The sequence below is a fragment of the Mastigoproctus giganteus genome, chromosome 4 (genome assembly GCF_048544385.1).
Source record: "Mastigoproctus giganteus isolate SK-2022 chromosome 4, ASM4854438v1, whole genome shotgun sequence".
NCBI lineage: Eukaryota > Metazoa > Arthropoda > Arachnida > Uropygi > Thelyphonidae > Mastigoproctus > Mastigoproctus giganteus.
In genome coordinates, this window is record NC_143578.1 from 213,749,941 (window position 1) to 213,767,423 (window position 17,483).

The window sequence follows — 17,483 nt, forward strand, 5'->3', positions numbered from 1 at the left end:
ATTGCAAGGAACTGTTATAGAACTGATATTCAAGTCAATCATAAAACTATGATAATGTACATCTTAATGTAACAGAACATTCGGCACTTGCTGGGTGTCTGTGTCACTTCAATACAGTTTCCCTCCAAGTCAATGGTTGTGTTTTTCTTCTAACATCCTATATTGGCGCCTCCGTGGGCAGGAACAGCACTGCGTACCACACGCTTCTTGATTAGACCGGGGTTCGAGCCGTGACCACCAAATACGGAGGATGCGGAAAGGTCAGGGAATGCCACCGCATATCTGCGGAGCAATATGGCCTTAGTTGCTAATGCTCCTAAAAGCCAAATAACAACAACAACATCCTATATTACTATCTTGATCATTAGCATTAGTAGAGGCATACGATGCAAGAAAACAAGCTTATGCAGCACAAGCCAAAAAAACAAGAAAAAAAAAAACGCTCCCATTTCACCCCTCCGTTTGTTCCAAATACCTGTCCAGCTGAGCCTTAAATTTGTTTAGGCTATCAACTTCCAGAACAAAAGATGGAAGTCTCTTCCACCAATCAACTACACTCTGACTAAAGGCAGACTAAAGGCACATCTATTCTACATCTGTCTTTCCTCAATTTGAATTTATGCCCTCTCAAGTGATTATTCTGAGCAAGAGGAAGAATCCCATCAGCATTGAGCATGCCCAAACCATTCAAGGCTTTATACACCTCAATCAGATCACCACGCAGGTACCTAGTCTCCAGACACTGTAATTTGCAAAACTTAAGCCTTTCTTCGTAAGAGCAACCCTTTGTTCCATTGATTAATCTTGTTGCCCTTCTCTGTGCTCGTCCCAACAGCTCTACATCCTTCTTAAAATGAGGCCTCCAGACCTGTATGCAGTACTCAAGGTGTGGCCTGAGCATTGCCTTATACAAGGGAATAATCACCTCCTTATCCCTGCTAGAAAAATTCCTGTATATCATTGACAAGACACCATGAGCTACTCTTGCAGACCGTCTGCACTGCTCAGAAAACTTCATATCTGCCTGCACAATTACCCCCAGGTCCTTTTCATTCTCTAACACTGCCAGTGTAGTACCACAGAGTTGATACATTACCCTGGGGTTACTGCTTCCCATATGTAGTACTTTACATTTTTCAATGTTAAACTTCGTTTGCCACCTCTCAGCCCTTCTCCTCAACTTTTCTAGATGCTGTTGCAGCAGCTTACTGTCATTAATGTCCTTGCCAACCTTCGTATCGTCTGCAAACTTGGACATTAAGCCTGATATACCATCATCAATATCATTTATAAATACAGGAAACAAACAACAATGAACCCAACACTGAACTCTGAGGGACTCCACTAATAACATTAGTCTACGAAGAGTAGTGTCCATTGATTACCACTTTCTGTCTTCTCCCACTCAACCATCCCTTTATCCATAACAGCAATTTGCCTCCAATGCCACACTGCTCCAATTTGTGCAGCAGTCTTCCATGTGCAACAGTATCAAAGCCTTTCTAAGATCCAAATATATGATATCAAAGTTATTATTTCATAGGCCGCCGTAGCCTAGTAGTCAGGTGCGCGGGTGCATAAGTACACGTGCCTTGAGTGACCGGGATTCAAGCCCGTGACTAATGAATACGGTGCTGTTTCTTGTATTCTGTCTATCTTGTGAACTCCTCTGACCGTTTGGTCGTCCCGGAGTATAAACAGAAAATTTATTTATTTATTTAATCAGGTAAAGAAAAGTTACATCTACCCCTTGACAGCAATCAAATGATAGGAGGGTAAGAGAATTATAAAGGTGAATACAATATCAATATTTGGTAAAATAAAATATACAGAGATCAAGTCAATAATTAATTACAGAAGTTAAGACAGATTCGGTCCGAAATATTACTTTAAATACGTTCAGCGTCTGTCCCTGTCCAAGAAGAGTGCAGGGTTGCCGGAAAGATGCTGCAGGCTCTCAGGAACAGGAGAAGGAGCGCAGATGCCGGGAAGATGCTGCAGGCTGTCAAGTACAGGAGAAGGAGCGCATATCCTCCTCCAACACAGTAACCATGTAAAGCGATTGTGATATGGAAGATCTAAAATTGCAGGACTGTGTAGGTATCAGCTAAAACTTTTTATCTGTAGGCTTTGTCGGCTCAAATCGTCTAAGGGTTGATATTCAGGTTGTTGAGGAGTTCAATCGTGTTTGCTGGGAACATATGGGTGAACGAATTATTTGATTGAGGGCAGATCTGATCAAAGATGTTTGCCGGTTAGTTATTCTGCTGTTCTTCGTGGGCAGGATGATAAGGCTATCGATGTTACGAGTATCCAGTCTACCCGAAATGAGTTTGGAGAGCGTAATTATGTTGCGAGTGGTGATGTTTTTTTCCAAGGGATCATTCCATGCAGCGAATGTAGTATACCCCTAGAGATATTAAGGGGGATGTCCTGAAGTAATTTGAGGGATTGCAGAAGCCAATAGTCAGTCCCGAAGAACTGTCGCAGGTAGGTCGGAGGGGCAGAGGACAAGATTTCCGATGCATAGAGTACCACCGGCACCGCACAATTTCGGACAAACCTAGTTATTAGTTTCTTATTGCCGTAACCAATCAGTTCCTGTCGAGCAGACCAGAGGGCTGCGCAGAATTTGTTTCTTGCTTCCTTGGAGTGCTCCAGAAAAGGCAGGTTCGAATCCTAGACCTAACCTAGGTCCTTGTGACAGTTGACAAGTTTTGGCGTCCATTTATAGAGATGTGCATTGGATTTATTCGTCTCCTCTTTGTAAACGTCATCTGGACAGCTTTTTCGGCATTTAGCTGAACTTATTCCCTGCATCCAGTTCCTTTGTAATCACATCATAGCATCCAATCTAATTGGTCAGACAGAATTTTCCCTTAACGAAACCATGCTGTGTCCTAGCTATAATTGAAGTCTTATATAGATGATCCTGCAGTGCTTTAACCAGTGCCTCCATTAATTTCCCTGGAACAGACGTTAAACTAACAGGTCTATAATTATTTGTGTCGCTTTTTGATCCCCTGAGTCCAAGGAAGCTCTCATAATTATGGCTAAGGTAAAGAAAGCCCACACGAGAAGCACGCAAAACTTCGATGAAATTTACCGGTAAAAGTACTTTTCCGTAACGGCACGTGTACTGTTGCTCGCTCGGTAAACAGACGATGGGTGTTATCGGTCTGGAGCAGAAGTTGAATCCCACGGGAGCTTCAAACCCTCCAGAAGTGAGGGGGGGGGGGGTAACCCGACCTTTTTTCTTTAGAATCACTAATTGAATTAATTAATTGAATCACGAACAGTCATATTGGAAGTTCTGGCGTCGTAAAAAATGTTTGCCTCCCGAACATGCTGATGTAGAAAACAATCATCCAATAAATCCACAAAAGCCTTGCTAGTGAGTGAGTGACCAACCCACAAAATGCTGTCAAATATCCGGGAAATTAAAATCCCCCATTTTAAGACTCTGATTTACTGGCCCACTTCAATACGGTTTCCCTCCAAGTCAGTGGTTGTGTTTTTCTTCTAACATCTTATGTTACTATCTTGGTCTTCATTCAGTCCTGCTCTAATCACCACTGAAAATGTCTTTCTGGGGATTCATTTAGTTACAGTTGCTACACATTGGTGTAAATAAATACCAATAATGAATTCTCTGCCAATGTATGTGAAGCCTTCACTTATATCACCTCTCCAGATAACACAGAAAAGTTGTAAAGTACCTAAGATCCAGCTTTATTTGGAGCATGGTGGTACACACAGTGCACATCAGATCCAAAGGTAAGAAACAAAATGCAACTTTTCAGCCACTCTGTAAATAAAGATTTCGGGGAATGCTGATTATCGTCGAGTGCAGCGAGAAAATGAATTATATTTAATTTCTCCACATTTCTGAAATGTTATTAGGAAGTCAAATCTTTTACTTTACAGAAAAAATAAAGATGATTTTAGTGAAATTCATTTTTTTTTTTAATTTGCAGCGTGGTGAAGATGCTCCTTATATTTGATAAGCTCAGTCACCCAGCAAATTATTCGCCACTTTTCTACAGCATTTACTGAGATTTTTCAGTAAATGCAGTAGCTAAACATATTTTGCAGCACTGGTCAAATACATGCATCTATAGTGCATTAGGTCGAGTATTAGTTGAATCATTCTATGGCTGAGAATTAGCTCTGTTAACGAGCTACTCACAAGACATCATCAAAATCACCTTCAGCACTAAATAGTGTTTGAGAAAGATGTACAGTAAATTTAAATTTTCTGTTTATACTCCGGCACGACAACCAAGTCAGTAGAGTTTACAATAAATCGTCAATACAAATATTTATCGTATTTAGTAGTCACGGGCTTGAACCGCAGTCCACTCAAGGAACTCGTGCTATGCACTCTCGCTCCTAACCACTGGGCTACGTCAGTATTTCGTTATGTATAAAAAGGGCAATATATCGTCAAAACAACAAGAAACAATTCATTTTTATACTTTATTCTTGTGGAAAGCGAGTAATCAGTTAAGCTGATTGACTATAATTCCCTCTAAGTTTGATGGAAATATTATCAATATATCGCGCTAAAGCAGTCTTCTGAGTATTCTAATCAAGCCATCACCATACTGCAAAAGATGAATTTTATGAGGACAGTTTCATAGTACGGCGGAGAAAACTTGCCAAACGAGTATAGTAAGTTTCTCCCGATTTTGTCAGTAATTTAGCGCCTCCGAAGAGGAAACCCCTCAGGGATGGGTAGCAACAACAACGAACTTATGGACAAGAAGTCTGAGATGCACCTCTCTCATACTGTTCTGGCGAGCTGAACTAATATTGATATTGTACATTTTGATTTGTTGGTTTTTATAGTTCGTTTCGTTGGTTATATCCTGAAATAGCTCCGTTCTCTAGTAGGGTGCATGTTCCAAAATTTTGATTGTTATTTGTCTTCTTACCTTTGTTTTTAACCTCTTTATCTCTATATTTAATCAGATTTTAAAATTCGAGACAATCCTGATCATATAGAATTATTACATGGTTCAACACATATCCAAAAGAAGAAATCTCGAAGAACCCAAGGACATCTTAGAGGTATCCTCTTTGCTGAATGCTTTTGAGAAAACTATCCAAACAGTGCTCATTGATCAGTGCTTCTGTCTCTCTCAGACCTAAGCATCTTCATACAGTGATCCCGAAAAGATATACATATACTAACATACTTGACACTATTTAAAATGCGAAGAGCTCTCAACAACAAATCTCAATTAACTATTTGATTTTTTTTTATATATCTTCTGCTTATGATAGGGGGATTTGAATTCCTGCTCTGATTTACATTCAGGAGAAATACTTACTTTAATATTAGAGGAATCCTATTGAAAATCATTAACCTAACTCTAACTTCCAGACAGCTGCTCATCAGCCAGCCATAAATCTTTCAGACAATTGTGCGTTGTAAGATTAGGAGTACAGCAGGGTGGAGTCCTGTCCGATTTACCTTTCGCTGCCGCCCTCGAATCTTCTTTCTCTCAATGTACGGTGATTTCTCGTCCTAAGTGGGCGACTCTAAATTATATATAACTTCGAAAGCCTCTGCAAAGACTCACCTCGTAAGTCATTGAGTCGCAGTCCTAGTTGACAGCCTTGTAGCTGATCTACGGCAAGTAGGTCTGGAATTCAATATATTCCAATCAGCACGTCACCTTTACCAAAATGAGAATAAAGAATGACTCCACAGCGTATCATAACGGGTTCGTAGATACAGAAAGTGAAGTCTCACACCGATCTTGGCTTGAGGGTCTCACCTTTCCTTTCCGTTTCTATACAATGAAAAAGAAAATGTACACTGCTATGTGGGTTATCCAGCAGGAGCGGATGGGCCTGTTCAACGTGGAAGTAATCGTGATATATATCCAGCAGTGCCTACAACTAATTGCTCTTTACGCATCTCCAATCTGGCCTTCTTCCCCACTGTCTATATAAACAGATTCCTCGCAATCGAGTATTGGATAATGAGATGAACAGGGTAATAGGGAGCCCATCCACCTTGTCCAGGGCAGTATTGTATACCAACATAAAGCTACTCTGAAGGAATCAGGTGGGTGGTTTCACAGAATTAGGGTGTTTCTCCAATTCACAGTAATTCTCTTATTCACAGTAATTGCTGACTTGGAGCATGTTAAATTTATACAATATGTTTACAGTCCTTCGATGTTGGTGAGAGATCAGAGGAATTTAGGGCATGCTCTTATTGAGATCCTATTGCAGGGGTTCATAACCAGGGAGATGAGGCAGAGATCTATGGCCGCTGAGAAGACCTCCTAAAACTGAATTTTCTAACTTTGTGTTTCATTTAAAAATTTCGAAACTAGAAAAAAGAAGGCGATGTACCTTGAAAAAATTTGAAGGGATGTGATTTTACAGAAGGTTAAAAATCCCTGACCTAGTGGGTGCATGAAGGTAATCGAAGGAATGAAAATAAAAGTCCTATGTCGGGAAACTAAAGATTAATTACCACGAGTTCCTGTAATACATAAAATAATAGTTGCCACGTCTCAAATAGAAAAGCTAATATTCTTAAAAGGTTTGAAATAGTCTCCTGTTGTTTTTGTTCCCAATTCCTCTTTTAGCCAACCATTTAACACGAAATTCAACCCTGATTGACAAAACTCTGAGAAGGCGCACATGAAATAATCTTTTGCTAGAACATTTGAACATCCAGGGCAAAGACTGTGCTGTTCGATCGTCGAAAAATCCATTATACCAAGTCCCATATGTTTATTACAAATCTTGCCTAAAATGAGGATGTAAACAGTCGTTGTTACACACTTAGTAGAACCCGCTGAATAACAAGCTGTTTCAAATCAAACCCGATTGAAACCAAGTAATCGAATGAACATGTCTGTATGTGTCTTATGTATGGTGGTAACAGGAACGTCACTTCAACTTCTCCGTATAAAATTGTAAAGACAGATTCTGCAGAAAAAGTAATTGAAAGAACAGTCAAGAAGTTGTCCTTGCAAGAATGCTTACTGTACAGCACTGTCTCATAGAATATATTAGTTTTATCAGACTGTCCGAAAATAGTCTTTAATCTCAACAGAAACAGGCAGGACCCGCAGACCTTACCTAATAGGAGGAGACGCAATTCATGACAAAGTGTTCTTGTTTCTAAAAATAATATAAGTGTTTAATTGAATATTCATTACTAACAGCTGACAAAATTATATCTTCAATTTCATTTGTTAGGCCGAATAGGACCCAAGATGCCATTGCGCCAAAAATTCTGCAAACAGCAACAAGAAAAAGAACTTCTGTATGTCGGTCAGAATGCTAAATACCAAAGTAAATATATAAAAATAAAATAATAAACTCCCAATGGCTATTGTGCCAGTGGAAGAAGTTTTTTCTTTTTGCTGAAGTGACTTGTTTGTGTTGACATGTGGGTACTGTATTCTAAGTTCTCTTAAGAAAATGTGTGCGTGGCGCTGTCCATATTTGTTTGCACCGCGGCTGCTGTATTAACAAACGAAACGTCATCACGGTTTCCAGCTGTCGGAGACAGGATACGATATATAATTATGAAAATGCAAGCCACACATTATCATGTATCAAACAGGCTGATGCAATATATAATTATAGAAGAACTCTTTATTGCATTCGTGTTGCATACATCTTTTATGTGTCATTTTTATGACACATAAAAGACAGAAATATGCTCCAGGCAACTAATATCGAAATCTCGCTTGCTACAGTTCCTTAAAAAGTAATCAAAATTCTCGTATAACAAAAACAAATTCTCTGGTTTATATTTGAAGAGGGGATGTTTTTACAAAACTTGTATCTTAGCTATTAATAAATTTTCTCTTTGTCTGTAAAATTAACAAAGAGTCTCATATTTCTTTTTTTAAAATATCTTTATTGGCTTTGGATCTTGAGACGAGACATCGGTTCCACTGCTGGCCAGTAGTGTTTAAGGCAACCGTAATTACGCCCCGAAGTGGTGTTGCGGTTTGCTCACGTGCTTTATGCGGATCCTGTTCCGCCTCCACGCTGGCAGCCACCTGTAGTGGGCGTGTTCTCATTTTGCATCTTATTATGTTTAATTGTTTGATATTTGAAGCTTGGCATTGATGTTTTTACCTTTTTCATATTGGATGCTTTTCTAATAATTTAGAGATCTTTCGAGATCTAATAATCAATCAATCTCTCTTTCGAGATCTAATAATCAATCAATCTCTCTTTCGAGATCTAATAATCAATCTTTCTCTCTTTCGAGATCTAATAATCGATATCAAAGGTGAGCTGTATTATCGGAATTGAGTGACTAATTTCTTACTTTCAGCTACCATACATTCTAAGGTTTTTTAGCATTACTTGAGAAGTTCCAATTGTAATTAATATCGAAGGACAGACAATTTACATTAAAAATGGATGAAATGAACTGTTGTGTATTTTGTCATTCACTAGTTGATGCATTGTTAATTTGCAGTCAGTATGCAATTCTGAGGTTGGATTTTGCTGTAGTAACGTTAAACATTAAAAGATAATGATTTAACAAGCTATAGCTAGACATAAATGTGCAATAGGTAACCAAACTCAAACGCCCAAAAGAATCAGAGGTGATCTGGAATCTTCATTCAAAGGATCTCAGTGCGAAATGAATTATATTATTTCTGAAGATAGTTCTGACAATAGTTTGCACTCTTCTATTCTTTCCCCCAAAAAATAAACTAAATGAACTTAAAGGGCTCAACTCTAGATATGGGAATACATCTGGACTTATAATCTTTTCTGAATTTCACGAATCTAGAAAGAAAATGACATTGAATGGACAATGCCAACTAGATGTGCTGTGGACTTCACGATATACATTGACTTCTCAGGAACTTAAAACTTATTTGAAAAGCATATATGGTATACTCGTTGAGAAGCTACAAAAAAAAAAAAAAAAAAACGTTGGAAGAAATCTGATTGGCGATTACGAAACGTAAATTTAACATCCCAAATTATTGACGTAGACTTCACATAGAATTCTTCATAACTGTACAAAAGATAACTCAGTTAGTTTTAGCCGTATATCTAGTGAGAGAAATCGTAAGTTATTTGATGAGGAAACATTAGATAAAGGAGTACAAAATGATTACAATCATTGTTATGTTTTATCGAGATATTAACTTGACTGGCAAGGATTACAACAAATGAGATAGTAATACAAGATGATCCTCATCAGTCTCACATCAATATAAAAAAAAAAATAACAAACTGATAATTAATTTAAACTTTTCCAAAAGCAACTCAATACTTCCAAAAGGTGATTTTGTCAGTGAACAAATAACTGATTTATATACTAATTCTAATTCGCAACTTGATGGCTCACAGCTTATGGTTCCCACAGTTTTTGATAGTAACTGCGACCACAATCGTTATTTAATAAGTCATCCAGAGATTGAAATAAATCATCAACCTATTGGCTTAACTAGTGAATATAATTTAGAATGAATTGATGGTTTTCCATAATGAATCATTACTGACACTACTTCGCTGATATCAGAGGACAAAATTACTCATTTTAAAGAACAGTAATCTTAGTGTTACAAAATTCGATAAGGAAACCAATACAAATAAATCGTACACTCGCATTTTTGAAACCGTTCTCCAGTGAAATTTTGGTTCTTCTCATTCATGAAATACAAAACTTTCGGAAGTAAAAACCAAAATAATGTAAATTGTAATCATTAGCCTAAAACATTAAATATATTGTACCTCTTGTGGAAACAAATATATTGGCAGACAACATTATTAAATATCTATTCGAGGCATTTGTGATATCAGTTGAAATTAGACAAATTCGAACGAAATATCCTAATAGTTCATTTTGTATTTAGTGCACCAAATACAAAAGTATTTAGTGCAATCCTATGGATTGCACTAAATACGATAGCAACAGTGCTACACCACCTCCTCTGTTATGGCAGTGTTGACACTACTGAATATCGTTACATAAAATTAAAGTAGAAGGATAAGAGACGTTTATCTCAATATGTGTTCACGCTGAGCGTTACAGCTCTGGTTTATACTATAAAATTAAAGTATAAAAAGATTGTAATCGTAATAGTTGAAAGGAAAAACCCAAAGCAATGTTTCTCTGGACGATTTCAATTACGAGAACACTGGTATTGACATAACAAATCTAAATCTCTATCCACCGCACCAACAAATTCTTCATCAAATAGTTTTCCAATCAGCGTGAACACTTCGCTTGTTTTCTTCTTGACTGAATACACATTTCTGTGTTTCAACGAAAGCCAGATCGGGAATAGACTCCCGAAATCATTACACCATCACTGTAGTTACACCTGGACCCCTTGAATAAATTTACAAAGGGCCAAAATTACAGTTGCTTTTGTGAATTATTTTATGAAAAAACTTTTTGCTTAATTCTCTCAGTCGCAGTAAATTCAACAGATTCCATATTCAAAGAAGCAGTGAGAACCGAAGTGGACGCTTCGTGTTGAGCTTGGATTACTGTCACCGATCAATTCGAACAAACTTCTTCGACGGGATTACCAGTGGCGTTTCATGTGAATTCCCGAAGAGCTACGAAAAAACACACTTAGATTTAATCACATGCGTTTACCCTCTGAGTTACAGGTGGAGTTATGAAATAATAACGCCACTAATAACGGTTAATTTTTTTCGTCATGAAACGGAAATAAACCGACGTTATCTGTGGAGCTGTTCCAAAAGTTCTTTGCGGTTGATTCACCCTCTGCTCAAAACTGTTTTCCCGTGGCTTTCGTGATATACAAAGCTATTTTACCACGCTTTAATATAAGGTTCTTATTAATGACTTCCTCTCACCTTCTTTGTTTAAGTGTCCTAAAAGATGATTTATTTCCATTTTTATTGCCTATTCTTTCGCTGCGGCTATTAGGTCGTCCTATTATGCTTCACCTACCCTCACATTGTTTTTTTCTTTTTAGAGAGCAGCTGTAAAAGGCGAAATTAGTTGTAATAAAGATCGTTATTCCGAATATTTACATAAATATCATTTTACAACTTATTTCGGCCAGAAAGAAGTTAAAAATGTTCCAACTACAGTTGCTCTCCGTTTGTTGTACAAAATAATTGATGTTCCCACCTTCATTTTTCGTATTATAGGCGCCCATGATGGTTCCTTATTAAGCCTATCTTCTTTTTTACCGTATGCACAAAGATCTAGTATTTTATAAACTAAGATGTAAACATTTTAGTCTAACTAACTGATATTTTCCCACCTAAAAAATTTCATGTCGCTGGTAGGTTTTTCCTCCTTATTAAATACCACATCGTAGAACAAGGCCTCTTTTAAAAATTTGCAGTTCGAGTAATCATCCGGACCTAGACCTCATTTTTGATATTCATAAATTTGTATAATATTTTCTACATTTTTAACTTTTTTTGTAACATACATTTATTTTACTATTTACCATTTGTTTGTGCATGGATTTTAAACCTTTTTATGCAAAATCGTTGTTTGTAGAAGAATAAGAAAAATTTGTCTCAATATGAGAAAAATCAATATACTAGCAAAATCGTTGTGTTTTGTTTAGCCTTTCTGAAATTTTGTGATTTATATATTTTTCGACACCACCTTAGTAGACATTTGAAGCATTTACAAAGTGTTGAGTAATATTTCCCACTGTAGAAGTCAGATGGTTGAACCCTGTCCTTGCGTCAGCATGTAATAACTCGACTCGCAGTGGTTAGTAGCAAACAACATTTCATGAAATGTGTTTCATTTGCTTCTTTTATACTGTAATGATGTTCGAGACATCCCAAATCTCATTAATATCGGACTGACAGAAATCCGATGGCCCGCATGTGAGAACTTGACCCGCAGAGGATGGATTTTCACGGAGTCTTACACTTTGGTATTTTTAAAGAATTTGTTGGACCTTTAAAATTTTATTAAAAATGAGGAAGGAATCTGCAGTTATTATTTATTTTTCCATACATATCAGATAGACCATCCATATTAATATTAGTGCAGGCAAATGATGCATGGAAGCAAGCTTATATAGCGTCAGCAAAAAAAAAAAAAAAACAACAAAAAAACCCACTCAACTTTATCTTTCCATCCCGTCTAATAATTTCTTAACGTTCTTCAAACTACGCACTTCCATAACACCAATGGAAATTTATTGCATCTAACAGTCACTAGCTGGCTGGACGAAAATTTTAGCATTGTCTCTTTACATTAAACCTCTTCAATTTAAATGTGTCCCCTTACGTGTGTTGTTCAAGAAACAGTAACTATGTCATCAGCATTTAGTTTACAGTCCCATAAAAGCTTTAAACAGTTCAATCGGGTCTCTTTGCAGGTATGTAGTTTACAAGCGCTCCAGCTTGCTAAAGTGAAGTATTTTATGGCAAGAGCCCTTTTGAATCCTTAAATAATCCTACTGCTCTTAACTGCACCTGTTCCAACAGTTCCACATCCTTCCTGAAATGAGGCTTCCAGACCAGACCTTCACGAAGTATTCAAGATGCAGCCTAATCATTGCTTTATAGAGTGGAATAATCACTTCATCCCTGCTGGCAACGTTCATGTATATTACTGACAGAAGTCCATGAGCTGACCTATCAGACTGTCTGTACTGTTCAAAGAACTTCATCTCCAACTGTACAGCAACCGTATAGGTCTCTTTCGTTTTTCACCCAACTGGTATACTATCATGAGGTTATTGTTACCCATCTGCATTACTTGCATTATCAATGTTAAGCTCAATTGTCATGTCTACCCATCTGACCATTTATTTCAACTTAATGCAATTATGTGCCTTGATTCCTGTCAGTCACAACCCTGCAGATCTTTGCATCGTCTGCAAACGTAGATATTTATTAGTGATATTGATTCTCATCAACATTATTAACAAATGCAGAAAACAAAAATGGGCCTAGCATTGAACACCGAGAGACTCCAGAAATCATTTTAGTCCAAAAAGAGAAGTGTCCATTAATAACTCGTCTCTGCCTTCTGCCATTCAACCATTCCCATTATCCATAACAGCAACTTCCCTTAATGCCATACTGCTCCAATTTGTACAGCAGTCTTTTATGTGAAACAATATGAATATCTTTCCTGAAAGCCAAGTATATGATATCAAAATTATTTATTACATCCACTTCTTTCGGTACTGTGTCATGGTATCCAGTCACATTGGTCAGACAAGATTGCTCCTTAACAACTCATGCTGTGACCGCAGCATTCCTGTCTAGATGATCCTGCCTTAGTTCTTTAACCGGAGACTCCATTATTTTCCTGAAACCGACGTTCAACTCGCAGGTCCATAATTACTCATGTCATCCTGTAATCCCTTTAATACATTCTCACATCTTAATGTACAGAGACCATCCCTGTATTCATCCTTGGTTTCAGGAGAAGTCTCATAGTTATTGTCAAAGGATGGCTCAGTTAAAACTTTCAGAAGTAAAAACCAAAATAATGTAATATTTACTTTGCTTTTAGCTTCAACTATTTATTTTCTTTTTAGTTCTCGCAAAATCATTTATCTCGCATTTATAAAGTTTCATCACTAAAAATTTCTTCACGCGTGAATGCAGTGAAATATTTATTGAGTTTGTCAGAAACCTGAATAGGAACTTCAATGTTAATGCTATTCATATCTAGTGAGCTAATATGATTCATCCCGTTTCTTCTAGCGCTAAGATAAGCAAAGAATTCTTCGCAACTTTTTTTTTTTTTCTTTGAGTTCTAACCATACTTTTCGTAAACCGCTTATGTTTGCCTAGTTTTCTAATTCACTTGACTGCAGAACAGTTTGTACTTGCTGTAGCTTTCTTTGTCCACTAATAATTTATATTCGACTAGTGAAATTTTCTTCTCTGCCACTGCTCTTCATCAATTCAGCTGGCATCCATTTATTTCTAAGCCTTAAACAGTATTTATTAGTTGGCATGAAAAGTCTAGTGACTTCTACGATAACATCCCTGAATGCTTCATCAGTTGATCCCACTGTATAGAATTTAAAATTTGTTCGAGACCACTGTAAGCGCTATTCAGAAATCAATATCCCTTCTCTTTGCCTTTGACAGTCGTTATATCTCATACATCAATACATTTTGGTCACTGTCGTCTAGTGGTTCGTTTATCCGGAGATTTTTAATTCACAAGGGGTCACTGCCGATAATCAGTATTTCAATTGGGTTATGAAAGCGTTCACAGTGGATTGAACATTGCGTTTTTATTGTTTTTTTTTTTTTTTTTTTTTTTTAGGAGCATTAGCAAGTAAGGCCATATTGCTCCGGGGATATGCGGTGGTCATTCCCTGACCTTTCCGCATCCTCCATATTTGGTGGTCACGGGCTCGAACCCCGGTCTAATCAAGAAGCGTGTGCTACGCACTGCCGCTCCTGCCCACCTGGCTACGGAGGCGCCCCAACACACATTGCGTTGTATGATGTGTGCAGTGAAGTAACACAATTACTTTTTATATTATCAGTTGAGTTGATCACGTAGTAATTGAATGGCAACAAGATAACTGCTAATCTAATCTTAATTGAGCAACAGCACCGAAATGAGTTTCTTAAAGCATATAACGTGATGGCTAAAAGAAGATGATTAGATTAGATTAGCAAAAAATGCATATTTCCATAAAGGTAAATAGATGCAGCCTAATCTGGCCGCGTGCAGCCCTTTTGTTTATATTTTGTATTGTGCGCACGTATTCACCCTGAACTTGAATCTTTCAACGCCAACTTTAACGCAGTTAATTTCAGCGTAAAAGCCTGAAGCTATGTAATCTATAAAATCATTGTTCTTGTGGGGGGGAACCGCTTTCTGTACATAGTTTCTCCAGAATGGTGTGAAATATCACACCATGCAGAAAAAAGATGAAGTTCGATAAAGCCTAACTTGGTAGGAACGGAGAGGACATTATTCAATGTGATCAAATGGCATACATCTTGGTAGGAACGGAACTTCCGTAGAAGAATTACCAAGCGTGTATATATATATAGAGAGAGAGAGAGAGAACAGCAGGTAGTGTAATCAACCAACGGGTTAGCTGAAATGGAAAGGCAGTCATGAAATAGCACAATTCGAAGCTGCCACACAGAAAGTCAAAAATATTATATTCTAAGTACTTATTGTTGTACTTCAGATGATTTCAACGTCGTTAACGAGGGCCAGCCATCAGAATCAGTCAAAATGCAGCAAAAAGTAAGGCCTCTGTTTCTAACATGAAATATACGTAGCACGTGGTAAAAATATACCACGATTTTAGTTTATTGTTAATTTTGGAAGACAGGTTAATCGTAATGCAATATCATGGCTGACAAGACAGAGGCGGAGAAATGATAGATAATAAGCAATATATAGGGAGTAAAAAATTACTAAAGTTCATTGAAAGTTTAAATCGCGAGAACAGCAGACGGTAATGAATCGTACTTACTGATTTCGCAAGCCGGAGAAGTGGGGATGGTCGTCCGGTATACTGCGGGGAGAGAAAGACTGCTACGTGCATGTTTCAATGACTATGTGGTATGTAGAAGTAACCTCGGGCGTTGGAAAGCAATAAGACGTACGGGTTGACTGGGAGATTAAACACAATGAGGCCACGAGTCCCAGGATAGGGGAGAAGGCATAACGTACAAAATAGCGTGAAAAAGACGCTGAATTTTGTACGAGGCGAAGTCAGTATGTATAGCAGTAAAATAACATTTTGATATTGTTTTCGAAACCTAATCGCGCACAAGAAATAAAAAATAGGAATTCAGAACAGTAAAAAGAAGAGTGTCTCGGGTAGTTCGGGGTCGCTAGCCCGTTCCTGTAATAGGACCATGTACGTAATTTCTGGGATTGTCTCATGTGTTTAAGTCAATGTTAATAAATGTGGAGATAGACCATTACATTACCATTTAGGTTTTATTACCCTTCATGATGAAAATATAATTAGATATAATGCCAATAAAAATAGTGAAAAATCGTAAAAAAATACTCCTGTGATAACCAATCGGTGGGCACACGTTTTTCAGACCATGAGACACCAGAAAGGTTAAGGAGTATTACCTATACATTATTTACACAGCCTGGATGGAGTGGATGCCATTATGCTAATATATTTGTCATATCTAGGGGTTGGTTAATTGTATTCTTATATTTAAGATTTGGAATGCTTTGTTGAAGTGGTAGTGAGGGTACGCTGTCGGAAACTGATTGTCCAATAGCTTGCTATATAGGATTATTATATTATGCTTTATCAGCAAACTACTGTTACATATGTTAGCTATTCTGAAGCATTGTGAAAGAATAACGTTTGAATGTACTTGTGTATTGTTGACAACATTGAAATTGAAGGAGTCTCTTTTATTGTAGATGTTGATGAATATTTGAGCTATTAATATTCAGATCTAGATAATTTGCTGTATGGTTGTTATCATTGGTTTTTTCTAGAGTCAGTTCTGGAGGGTAAATGTTGGCAAACTGTTGTATGAAGTTGGTAATTACCAGTAAGTCGTCAAGTGTCTGAACATTGATATTTCAGTTGGTAATGCAGTTTCAGCATGGTATAAATAAAGGTTAGCCAGGACACAGCTGGCTGGACTACCCGTTGGTGTACCTTTGGTCTGTAGGTAGATGGTTCTTCCATCAGTAATATAGTTGTTTGCAATGCAGAGGTTGGTTAAGCTGTTCCAAAATGTTGGTTTGCAGTTTATCAGGTGACTGTAGTTATTGTACAGTTTGTCGAGGACTATTTTTAAGTGAGATAGGACTGTGCTGGTGAAGAGGCATAAAAATCATACGTTGATATACTGGTGATGTTATTGGCTTTCAATGCTTTATTACAGGCTTATTGTAATAAATAATTCTGCTATTTGGTAAAGTGTTAAGGATGGGTTTCAGAAGTAGTTCTAAAATCCTGTCTGGTTTCTGTGCATAGCTATGCTTACATGAGGTGATGAATCTAAATCCTATAGGATTTTTGTGGAATTTGGGTATAAAATAGATGTATGGTAGGTTATAATTGTTAAAGTTAATTTTTAATTTCTTACTGAAGGTAATGAACTTCTTAGTGATGATACTGTTGTTGGTTATAGGTTTCTATGTGTTACTTGAATTCAGTTCTGTATTTAACGTATGGTAATAAAAATGTTGGCAGATAAATGCAAAATTGTTAGGGGCTTTATCTACGGTAGTTATTATAAAGCGCTTATGCAGTTCAGCTAGGTGCTTTTTGATAGTGGAGAAATTGTATTTTTTACCTGTGGCAAATGTGGCATCATGTACAGCTAGTGTTTGATTTTTATTATTGAGTAGATCAGTGAGGACTGAGTTTATCCATATTTGGAAGGCTTCTATGGGTGTATTATATTTGTACGATAACATAAAGCAAAAGTTGAGTAAATTGTGATATAGTTGTTTTTTGACCTTAATTTGGTTGATATGGTAGTGCAATCTGAATTTGGAACCATGCACCATGATGTTTTTTAGTTCT